The sequence below is a fragment of the Salvelinus sp. IW2-2015 genome, linkage group LG20 (genome assembly GCF_002910315.2).
Source record: "Salvelinus sp. IW2-2015 linkage group LG20, ASM291031v2, whole genome shotgun sequence".
NCBI classification, from domain to species: Eukaryota; Metazoa; Chordata; class Actinopteri; order Salmoniformes; family Salmonidae; genus Salvelinus; species Salvelinus sp. IW2-2015.
Window position 1 is genome coordinate 60,627,731 of NC_036860.1, and position 10,184 is coordinate 60,637,914.

Sequence of the window (10,184 nt, forward strand, 5' to 3'; positions counted from 1 at the left end):
ACGGAGTCTACAACCCACAACAAGTGGCTCAGGTAGTGCAGTTATCCAGGATGGCACTCAATGCGAGCTGTTGGCAAAAAGGTTTGCTGTGTCTGTCAGCGTAGTGTCCAGAGCATGGAGGCGCTACCAGACAGGACAGGCCAGTACATCAGGAGAGTGGAGGAGCCGTAGGAGGGCAACAACCCAGCCGCAGGACCGCTACCTCCGCCTTTGTGCAAGGAGGTGCACTCCAGCGCCCTGCAAAATGACCTCCAGCAGGCCACAAGTGCATGTGTCTGCTCAAACGGTCAGAAACAGACTCCATTGAGGGTGGTATGAGGGCCGACGTCCACAGTGGGGGTTGTGCTTACAGCCAACACGTGCAGACGTTTTGGCATTTGCCAGAGAACACCAAGATTGGCAAATTCGCCACTGGCGCCCTTGCTCCTCACAGATGAAAGCAGGGTTCACACTGAGCACATGAGCACATGTGACAGAGTCTGGAGACGCCGTGGAGAACGTTCTGCTGCCTGCAACATCCTCCAGCTTGACCGGTTTGGCGATGGGTCATCATGGTGTGGGGTAGCGGTCCTGCTGCTGGGTTGTGCCCTCCTACGGCCTCCTCCACGTCTCCTGATGTACTGGCCTGTCTCCTGGTAGCGTCTCCATGCTCTGGACACTACGCTGACAGACACAGCAAACCTTTTTGGCCACAGCTCGCATTGATGTGCCATCCTGGATGAACTGCACTACCTGAGCCACGTTGTGTTAGACTCCGTCTCATGCTACCACTAGAGTGAGAGCACCGCCAGCATTCAAAAGTGACCAAAACATCAGCCAGGAAGCATAGGAACTGAGAAGTGTCTGTGGTCACCACCTGCAGAATCACTCCTTTTTGGGGTGTCTTGCTAATTGCCTATAATTTCCACCTTTTGTCTATTCCATTTGCACAACAGCATGTGAAATTTATTTGTCAATCAGTGTTGCTTCCTAAGTGGACAGTTGATTTTCACAGAAGTGTGATTGACTTGGAGTTACATTGTGGGTTTAGTGTTCCCTTTATTTTTTTGAGCAGTGTATATGCAAATTAAAGACTGAAATTACAGTCTAGAAAGCCTGAATTGTCATCTAAAATATAGATAACACCAGTGACAAAAAGGCAGCACAAGCATTTTTTTATGTAAAGTAGTAAAAATATAAAAATATGTTAAGCTGTCATTTATGTTGATTTATAATGTTAAGGGGTTAACTATTATCGTACTAAGTTTTGATTTTTTTTGAAAGAATAACAATTTGTAAAAGTTGGCTGTTCAAAAAGCCACCATTTTCATAGAATGACGCACTTGAAACACCATTGGCCTTCTACACACCATTCTTCATTTTACTCCATCCATCTTCACACACTTGAAACATGGCCAAATACTTTACAGCTGTTAACTGCAATGGTTTGGGAATGAAAGCTCCTACAGCTTCACATGCGTAGGTAGATCTTTATCAATAAACAACAGAACCTACAGAACCTGTTGTATGGATTCTTTGGAGATCCACTGCAATCTTCCTCTGTTCTTCAGAAACACAATTAATCAGAATAAGACCACTTCTTGTTGCTCTGATAAATTCCACTTTTCCCATCTTCAACACCTCAAACTGGTCTCCCAAATATGCATCCTGAAATCAACAAACGCATCCCAACAAGAAACAAATCATTATCCCAAGACCACTCCTCCACTCCAATTTTAGATCATTTCCTTTTTGTTCCATTCTTTGACWCTACTGTTGTCCTCAACACCAACTTTGCTCAATGCGCTGCTCCATTCAACCCCGGCATCCACTTCCGTCATCTTGCCAGACTGCGACAGCCCATCACATTACCCCGGAGTGGGAAATGTACCGTGCTACAGATGACCCCTTTATGACAGTCACAAGCGTGCATCTGGCACAGAAGGAGCCAGTGTCATGATGTGTTCGTAACCAAGTGGGAAGTGGGGATTTTCCACATACGACTAGGAAAAGTCCACTTGAACGTCCCTATAACTGGTAGTTACTAGTGGGAAACTCGTCTAACATCCTGAGCACCCACTTTTCCCACATGGTGAAATCTAACATCACTTACTACGGAAATGGTATCTATAAGCATTTTCGACAATAAATGCAACAACAATCTATTATTGTGGTTTTTGAACTCTATCATTTGTTTACATGATAGTTGAACTTTTACTTTATGGTTGACGCAGCTTGTTGGACATTAGCCAATCAGCGTTTCTCAACGAGTTCAAATCACAGGAATGCATCCAACTGGTATTTACAAGTGGTTACAAATGCAGCATCAGAGTGGAAACTTGAGAGGCCCAACATAACATTCCTGTCACATTCAGGTTGTATCACAACCGACCGTGATTGGGAGTCCCATATGGCGGTGCACAATTGGCCCAGTGTTGTCCGGGTTTGGCCGGTGTAGGCCGTCATTGTAAATAAGAATTTGTTCTTAACTGACTTGCCTAGTTAAATAAAGGTTAAATAAAAAAATAAAAAACATCAGACAACACCAGGAACATTGTGAATGATGAACATTGTGAATGATGAACATTGTGAATGGCATTTAATTTTCCCGCTGTACTGAAAGCGAACCGTGACCCCAAAACCGCAATACTTACCAAACCATGGGTTTGGTGAACCGTTACACCCCTAATGGTGACTATTCAAAAAAACACACAAGGCTTGAAGTCTCTCCAGCTCCCATCTCACCATTTTCTTCCATCGGCTTCATGTGCATCCTGCATCCTGCATCCTGCATCCTGCATCCTGCATCCTGCATCCTGAATCCTGCGTCCTGCGTCCTGCGTCCTGCTCTGCTCCATTTCAGTCTGTCAGGTTAGAGGAACATGTTACCTGACAAAACAAAACATTCTATCTCTCTCTCTCTCACTTTCACTTTCACACAAGTGCAAGAGATCACATGAGAGAGATTGCATCAGACGTGCGTACACACACATAAACACACACAGTGTGTAAGCTCCTCTCTCCCTCCTCTCTCCCTCCTCTAAGCTCCTCTCTCCCTCCTCTAAGCTCCTCTCTTCCTCCTCTAAGCTCCTCTCTCCCTCTCTCCCTCCTCTAAGCTCCTCTCTCCCTCCTCTAAGCTCCTCTCTTCCTCCTCTAAGCTCCTCTCTCCCTCCTCTAAGCTCCACTCTTCCTCCTCTAAGCACCCCTCTCTCTCCCCCCTCTGCTCCTTCTCTCCCCTCTCTGCTCCTTCTCTCCCTCTCTTCCGCCTCTAAGCTCCCTTCTCCTTTTGTCCCCTGATAATGTTTAGATATTATGACCTAGCTATTCAAACCAAATTCTTCTTAAACTGAAGATATTTTAAATAGAAATTTTGCACAAATATTGAATTTTAAAAGCCTGTTATTTTAAATGAAGTGCCCTTTAATATAGACCACATGGAAAACTGTTACACCCCTAACCGTTACACGCAACTTTTGTTGCTGGAGATGCTTGTGTCTGTGGCCACAGTGCCTAATCCTACGACTTCGAAGTCGACATCGGCAACCTTCGAGCAGGGCTTCTCCATCTGTCGGAGGCCTACACCAGGCGCTGGGAGAAATGGGCTCAAGTTATTCTGCCTCTCGCCTGTCCATAAAGGGTTCTCCAAATCCTGTGAAGCATGGGAGTGGGCGGATTTCCTCGTCCTTCTCGCCAGCCATGACATTGGGTAGTTCTATGGTAAGAAATGTGACCGTTCCTGGTGCAAAAAAATCTCCTATCCCGGAGCTCGAGTAAATGACATTACTAAGCTGCTCCCGAATGTACTACGTCAGGACATGGAAATCGATTCTATCGTAGTCCATGTGGTTTTAATGACATTATGAAGGGCAGTTCTGAACAGTTGAAACTGGATTTTAAAGAGTTGATTGACTCTCTGCTAAACACGAACAAAAGACCCATCATATCTGGCACTCTGCCATCTCTGATCATATCTGTCCCTGTGGCCTCTCTGATCATATCTGGCCCTCTGCCATCTCTGATCATATCTGGCCCTCTGCCCTCTCTGATCATATCTGTCCCTCTGCCATCTCTGAACATATCTGGCCCTCTGCCATCTCTGATTCATATCTGGCCCTCTGCCCTCTCTGGCATCTACCCTGCCGCTACTCCATTCGATTCTCATCTGCTCGACTAGGGCTGCCATCTGTGATCATTGTTCATTGATTAGATCTCTTCTTGACGGCATATCTGGCCCCTCGGCCATCTCTGATCATATCTGGCCCTCTGCCATCTCTGATCATATCTGGCCTCTGCCCTCTCTGACTGCATATCTGGCCCTCTGCCCTCTCTGATCATATCTGGCCCTCTGCCCTCTCTGATCATATCTGGCCCTCTGCCATCTCTGATCATATCTGTCCCTCTGCCCTCTCTGATCATATCTGGCCCTCTGCCATCTCTGAATGGCGGCACTGAACGCTTTAGAAGGATTCTTTCTCTTCACAACTGGCTACGTGATTATTGCAGCTCAATGGGTGTAACTTTTGTTGACAATTTCCATACCTTTTGAGAACAAAACACGTTTTATAAGGAGGATGGGATCCCCCCAAATCATTTGGGATCCTGGATCCTTTGACAGCACTACAAGGCTGRGTTGAGACAATGACTTATCAATGACCCAAGCCCAGCTCAGCTAATCGCTACCATTGTGTCGCTGACTTGTCATAATGCTTCAGCAGATGTACATTATCCCAGGGGCGTTGGTAGACACAATGTAAGTAACCTAATTTATGTCCCTCTAACTGCACTGAATGGCTCTGTTGATCCTACAGTTATTGTATGCAGTAATCATATGCCTATGAACCAGATGTATACTGTTAGCAGTGAGGCGGTGTGCCCTAGTAGGAAGACACTGTGTGCAGCTCACCCTGCACTAACATAAATAACATGGACATATCTACTTCTGCCAAGCTTTCCAGTAAAGCAATGAAAGCAAGTAAGCATCCCAGAAGAAAAGTGCTCAAAATAGCCCACGTTAACATATGTTGCTTAAGGAACAAGGTTCATGAAATCAATAATTTGCTAGTATCAAATGACATCGCTGAAACTCACTTAGAWAATACCTTTACAGTGGTAGCAATACAAGGTTATAACATTTACAGAAAATATAGAAATGCCAGTGGAGGAAGTGTTGCTGTTAATATTCAGAACCACATTCATGTAAAGATTAGAGAGGATCTCATGTTAAATACCGTTGAAGTAATATGGCTACAGTTTCATCTGCCTCACCTAAAGTCCATTCTTGTGGGGAGCTGCTATAGACCACCAAGTGCTAACAGTCAGTATCTGGATAACGTGGGAAATGCTTGATAATGTATGTGATATCAATAGAGAGATATATTTTCTGGGTGATTTAAATATTGACTGGCTTTCATCAAGCAGCCCACTCAAGAAAAAGCTTCAAACTGTTACCAATGCCTATGGTTCAGGTTATCAGTCAACCTACCAGGGTAGTTACAAACAGCACAGGAATGAAATCATCAACATGTATTGATCAGATCTTTACTAATGCTGCCTATATTAGCTTGAAAGCAGTATCCAGATCCGTCAGATGTGGTGATTACAATATAGTAGCCATATCTACGAAATCCAAAGTTCCCAATGCTGGGCCTAATTTAGTGTATAAGAGGTCAAACAATAAGTTTGTAGTGATTCCTATGTTGTTAATGTAAATAATGTTTTTTGGTCCGTGGTGTATTATGAGGAGCAAACAAACTTGACACATTTACGATTGCTTATTCCAGTTACTAATAAGCATGCACCAATTAAGAAAATGACTGTAAAAACTGTTAAATCCCCATGGATTGATGAGGAATTTAAAAATGTTATGGTTGAGAGGGATGAGGCCAAAGGAATGGCAAGTAAGTCCGGCTGAAAAACCGATTGGCAAACGTATTGCAAATTGAGAAATCATGTGACTAAACTGAATAAAAAGAAGAAGAAACTACACTATGAAACAAAGATACATTATTTAAAGAATGATAGTAAAAAGCTTTGGAGCACCTTAAATGACATTTAGGGAAAAAAGGCAAACTCAGCTCCATCATTCATTGAATCAGATGGCTCATTCATCACAAAACCAACTGATATGGCCAACTACTTTAATGATTTTTTTCATTGGGAAGATTAGCAAACTTAGGCGTAACATGCCAGCAACAAACGCTGACACAACAGATCCAAGCATATCTGACCAAATTATGAAAGACGGAATTTTGAATTCCGTAAAGTCAGTGTGGAAGAGGTGAATTTTTTGTTGTTGTCTATCAACAATGACAAGCCACTGGGGTCTGACAACTTGGATGGAAAATTACTGAGGAAAATAGCGGACAATATTGCCACTCATATTTGCCACATATCTTCAATTTAAGCCTACTAGAAAGTGTGTGCCCTCAGGCCTGGAGGGAAGCAAAAGTCATTCCACTACCTAAGAATAGTAAAGGCCCCTTTACTGGCTCAAATAGCTGACCAATCAGCCTGCTACCAACCCGTAGTAAACTTTTGGAAAAAAGTATGTTTGACCACATACAATGCTATTTTTGTCACGGTTCATGAATCCACTGCCTCCCTCTCTCTTTCTCTTTCTCTTTTTCTCTCTCTCTCTCTCTCTCTCTCTCTCTCCCGTGTTTGTGTGGGCGTGGTTCCCAATCTCGGCCTGATTGTCTGCGCCAGCTGGAATCACTTATCTTCCCTTTATATGTTCTGTAACCAGTGTTTCTTGTTGTCAGATCGTTGTTACTTCCCTGAGGTTGTGTCGTGTGTCCGTGCTCATTCTCTCGCCGCCCTTGTGTGGATTATCTTCTGTGCTCCTTCCTACCCATCCGGACACACTCCCCTGGATTTCTCAGCACGCTATCATCGGAAGATGCGCCCTAGTCCCTGGGTCGGATTCCGTCTGAGTACAGTCTGTCTGTCCTGTTGCTGCTGTAAACTGTATTCATTAAACCATCGTTGCTTGCATCTTGCATCCGCCTCTGTATTGTCACAATTTTACAGTAAACAAATTGACAACAAACTTTCAGCATGCTTATAGGGAAGGACATTCAACAAGCACAGCACTTACACACATGACTGATGATTGTCTGAGAGAAATGTATGATAAAATAATTGTGGGGGCTGTTTTGTTACACTTCAGTGCAGCTTTTGACATTATTGATCATAGTATAAAAAAACTTGTTATGGATTTACACCCCGTGCTATATTGTGGATAAAGAGGTACCTGTCTAACAGAACACAGAAGGTGTTCTTTAATGGAAGCCTCTCCTACATAATCCAGGTGGAATCAGGAATTTCCCAGGGCAGCTGTCTAGGCCCCTTACTTTATCAATCTTCACTAACGACATGCCACTTGCTTTGAGTAAAGCCGGTGTGCCTATGTATACGGATGACGCAACAATATACAGTTGAAGTCGGAAGTTTACATACACCGTAGCCAAATACATTTAAACTCAGTTTTTCACAATTCCTGACATTTAATCCTAGTAAACATTCCATGTCTTAGGCCAGTTAGGATCACCACTTTTTTTAAAGAATGTGAAATCTCAGAATAATAGTAGACAGAATGATTTATTTCAGCTTTTATTTCTTTCATCACATTCCCAGTGGGTCAGAAGTTTACATACACTCAATTAGTATTTGGTAGCATTGCCTTGAAATTGTTTAACTTGGGCCAAACGTTTTGGGGAGCCTTCCACAAGCTGCCCACAATAAGTTGGGTGAATTTTGGCCCATTCCTCCTGACAGAGCTGGTGTAACTGAGTCAGGTTTGTTTGTTGCTCACACATGCTTTTTCAGTTCTGCCCACACATTTTCTATAGGATTGAGGTCAGGGCTTTGTGATGCCACTCCAATACCTTGTCCTTAAGCCATTTTGCCACAACTTTGGAAGTATGCTTGGGGTCATTGTCCATTTGGAAGATCCATTTGCGACCAAGCTTTAACTTCTTGACTGATGTCTTGAGCTGTTGCTTCAATATATCCACATAATTTTCCCTCCCTCATGATGCCATCTATTTTGTGAAGTGCACCAGTCCCTTCTGCAGCAAAGCACCCCCACAACATGATGCTGCCACCCCCGTGCTTCACAGTTGGGATGGTGTTCTTTGGCTTGCAAGCCTCCCCCTTTTTCCTCCAAACATAATGATGGTCATTATGGCCAAACAGTTCTATTTTTGTTTCATCAGACCAGAGTACATTTCTCATGAAGTAAAATCTTTGTCCCAATGTGCAGTTGCAAAACGTAGTCTGTTTTTTTTATGGCAGTTTTGGAGCAGTGGCTTCTTCCTTGCTGAGCGGCCTTTCTGGTTAAGTCGATATAGGACTCGTTTTACTGTGGATATAGAAACTTTTGTACCTGTTTCCTCCGGCATCTTCACAAGGTCCTTTGCTGTTGTTCTGGGATTGATTTGCACTTTCGCACCAAAGTACGTTAATCTCTAGGAGACAGAACACGTCTCCTTCCTGAGCGGTATGACGGCTGCATGGTCCCATGGCGTTTATACTTGCATACTATTGTTTGTACAGATGAACGTGGTACCTTTAGGTGTTTGGAAATTGCTCCCAAGGATGAACCAGACTTGTGGTCTACAATCTTTTTTCTGAGGTCTTGGCTGATTTATTTTGATTTTTCACCCATGATGTCAAGCAAAGAGGCACTGAGTTTGAAGGTTGAAATACATCCACAGGTACACCTCCAATAGACCAAAATTATGTCAATTAGCCTATCAGAAGTTTCTAAAGCCATGACATCATTTTCTGGCATTTTCCAAGCTGTTTAAAAGGCACAGTCAACTTAGTGTATGTAAACTTTTGAGCCACTGGAATTGTGATGTAGTGAATTATAAGTGAAATAATCTGTCTGTAAACAATTGTTGGAAAAATTACTTGTGTCATGCACAAAGTAGACGTCTTAACCGACTTGCCAAAACTATAGTTTGTTAACAAAAAATTTGTGGAGTGGTTGAAAAACGAGTTTTAATGACTCCAACCTAAGTGTATGTAAACTTCCGACTTCAACTGTACATGTCAGCTACTACAGCGACAGAAATGACTGCAACACTTAACAAAGAGCTGCAGTTAGTTTCAGAGTGGGTGGCAAGGAATAAGTTAGTCCTAAATATTTCTAAAACTAACAGCATTGTATTTAGGACAAAACACTCACTAAACCCTAAACCACAACTAAATCCTGTAATAAATTGTGGAAATTGATTAAGTTGAGGTGACTGAACTGCTTGGAATAACCTTGGATTGTGAACTGTCATGGTCAAAACATGTTGACACAACAGTAGCTAAGATGGAGAGAAGTCTGTCCATAATAAAGTGCTGCTCTACCTTCTTAACAACACTATTAACAAGGCTTGTCCTATAGGCCCTAGTTTTGTTGCACCTGTTCAGTGGTGTAGTCAGGTGCCACAAAAATAGACTTTTTGGCTGAGAACAGGGCAGCACGGCTGGCCCTTGGATGTATTAATAATATGCATGTCAATCTCTCCGGGCTCAAAGTGGAGGAGAGATTGACTWCATCACTACTTGTATTTATGAGAGGTGTTGAATGCACCAAGCTGTCTGTTTGAACTACTGGCYCACAGCTCGGACATGCATACCCCACAAGACATGCCACAAGAGGTCTCTTCACAGTCCCCAAGTCCAGAACAGACTAGGACTACATGGAACTCTATTCCACATCAAGTGACTGATTCAAGCAGTAAAATGTTATTTAAAAAATARGCCTTATGGAACAGCGGGGACTGTGAAGCAACATATACATAGGCACAGACACATGCATACACACACATGATAACATTGGCAGCAGCTAATGGGGATCCATAATAAATACAAAWATGGTGGAACTATTTATTTTTAAAGAAACATAGAACATCTAATAGTAAAATCATAGAGTAAAAGCAGGCGAGCTGCATCTACTCTTTCTGGACATTTTCTGGTGTTTTGTGTTGGAAAACTGAGTGAGCCGAGTATAACACTTCAACCCTGTTACCCATAGATACCTTTTKGATTTTTTGTGAAGCTTGCATTCAATTGAATCTCCCTGTTGCATACAACAAGCTTCCATTTCCCCTGTCACAAGGGGATTTCTGGATGATTTAAGATGAAATCATCAACCCTGTCATGGTRAAGCTGTTACTTTATTTTGCACTTAATAGGCACTTACTATA